Source organism: Octopus bimaculoides, chromosome 3, assembly GCF_001194135.2.
Source record: "Octopus bimaculoides isolate UCB-OBI-ISO-001 chromosome 3, ASM119413v2, whole genome shotgun sequence".
NCBI lineage: Eukaryota > Metazoa > Mollusca > Cephalopoda > Octopoda > Octopodidae > Octopus > Octopus bimaculoides.
In genome coordinates, this window is record NC_068983.1 from 8,770,259 (window position 1) to 8,773,241 (window position 2,983).

The following is a 2,983-nucleotide window of genomic DNA, read 5'->3' on the forward strand; positions in this document are numbered from 1 at the left end:
TAACATGCGTTTTCTCCAATCCTTAAATTCTTAAATATACTCAAATACCCAAAATTTCATGGAGTTCCTGCCTTAAAAACAGGAGCTAGCCACAGTTATTTTGTGTTCTTTGCTACGTTGGTTTCTATTAACCCATTTATTCTATCAGAAGAATTGTTATTCATTAAGATAGAAGAAATACACATAATTATATATATATATATATGTATGTATGTACGTATGTATGTATGTATATATCTATGTATGTAGGTATTATGGGTGCTACAAGGGTAAGAGGGATACTTTAGATACGAATAAATACATTAGTATCAAGTTGTTGGACCAGGTAATGAAAGTCACTGAGAGGGTCATAGCCCAACTAATTAGGGATAGATGAGTGATTAGTGAGAGTTGTACAAACTATGTACAGGGATACTGTCAGTAAGGTGAGGAATGGAAACGAGTACAGTGAAGAATTCCGGGTAGGATCTGTCCTCAGCCCCCTCTTATTCATCATAGTCTTCCAGGCAATAACAGATGAATTCAAGACAGGATGCCCCTACATGATCTGTAGAAAAGGCGTAGGTAGAGACTCCACAAGATATACCCGTTGTAAGCTGTGGACACATAATAGGTGCAGCAATATCGAAGGAAGACTAACTGAGAAGATAGTTTTTGTGTGTGGCTGATGCTCAGGGACAATAAACATTGAAAATATGCAGAAAACAGCTTCCGTCACATTCCAGGGGGAAAACTATAAGTAGTTGATAACTTCCGTTACCTAGGTAGCCAAGTCAGTAGCGGGGGTGGTTGCTCTGAAAATGTAACTACTAGACTAAGCATAGCCTGGGCAAAGTTCAGAGAGCTCCTACCTCTGCTGGTGACAAAATGCCTCTCGCTCAGAGTGAAAGGTAGACTATATGACGCATATGTGCGAATAGCCATGCTACATGGTAGTGAAACATGTGCCTCTTCTTCGCCACCCTACTCGAATCTATAACTGGACCCTTTTTCCTCTCTTTTATCACTTTCTCAATTTCCTATTTTTCTATAGACCTACTACCACAACATTTTAAACATCAATTCAGAAACAAAACAACCTTTTAAATACCACCATCCTACCCCTATCACTTGTATCCCAGCTCTCTAACTATACTGTTACTTTTCTCACTACCCTCATCATTCACCTCTCCATCTTTCTGAACTCACTCTCTTCTATCCTCTTGTCCTTCATCATGATCTGAAATGACAGATTTTCCTTTCTCCACCCTGAAGACGGAGGCCGGATCTATCAGATGCTTATATGTTTCTTAATAGTTGCATATTCTGGTGAACTACATCTTCCAACATTATGAAGTAACTCTGTTTTCCCAGAAACAGCTGTCGGACTTGCAACACCATTCCTTCTCCCATTTAATTTTCTGTGTCTTTGTACTAATTGTCAGCTTGCTCTGTTAATATATAAATATCAATATATTTGTACTTGAATAAACATTGGCCGAAAATTTTCGTTCTTTGCTTTCTCTTTATTTACATGTACACATATATGTAGTCTTACATGAAACTCAAGCAGTATTATTCGTTGTATTCGTCTCTTCATCTTTCTTTGTCTCTCTCTTTTTCTCTGTCTCTGTCTGTCTCTCTCTCTCTCTCTCTCTCTCTCTATCTCTCTTTCTCTCTCTCTGTCTGTCTCTCTCTTTATATATATATATATATATATATATATATGTGTGTGTGTGTGTGTGTGTGTGTGTGTGTGTGTGTGTGTGTGTGTGTGTGTGTGTGTGTGTGTGTGTGTGCGTGTGTACATACAGATATACATAAACTTGTGTGTTTGTGTGAGTGTGTATGTATTAATTCTTGTTGTGCCTATTCCTGTGTGTATACTCGACCGATTAACAACCTTATCAATCGTAATACGTGGATATAAACTCACTAAATAATAATGATATGCAGTCTAAAAATACATAAAGCATTATATGTGTCAAATAACTCCATGATTGTCAACCAACTTGATTTGTTGTCTAGCACTCCCTACACATGAAATATATTTGCATATTAGGTTGATTCTTTATATTTTTCTTACATTTAAGAGACGTAACGTATTTACAAACTTTTAGCTTTAAATTATAATAGCATTAATGAAATATACGTATGAAATAGATCTATTGTAATATCAATGATTTTTTTCATGCTTTGTTTTCTGATGTAATATCCTTTGTCATTATATTATAGCCGGAATGGCAACAAATGGAATTGAGTAAATCAATATTTTCTATCAATCTTCAGATGAAGAATTTGGAGTGTAATATGGCGCACTTATGATGGCAGTCTCTCGTAATCCGAGACAGTTCTACAATTTCTTGCAGAACGAAGCTGTATATATTATTTGATTAGAATGATTATAGTATTTGCTTTACAATAGCTCAATCCCTCCATAAAATTGACGTTGCTTGAAACGTAGGTGCACGTTATACCACATATAAGGTGTCGAATTGATAGGCAAGTAATGTGAGATGATGTGTTTTACTCACGGGTAAGTCGACTCGCCCGTTCCAGGAATTGAACACTCTATGTTGCGAAGGTGAGTGCAACATCCTAATCGTTAGACCATGTGCCCTCACAAGGCGCAATGATTGCTAATGTTAATTCTTTTTCCTCCATAAGCAGCACATTATATATATATATATATATATATATATAGTTTTAGGGAAAATAACCAATTTATATTATATTATAATATAATATAATATTATATTATATTATATTATATTTATCTTATGATATTTACTTTACTTTATATTATACTCATTTATTGTGCTTTTAATTATTAATTTTTCTATATGTGATAGTGCATTTTCATCGATGAGTTCTTGAAAATCGGTTATTTTCCCTAAAACTATATATTTTATATATACTTTATCTATAAGGCTCAATTTAATTTTAATTTTTTAGAAATTGATTTTAATTGAGTTTTTTACCTGTAATTTTGGATTTTGCCCCT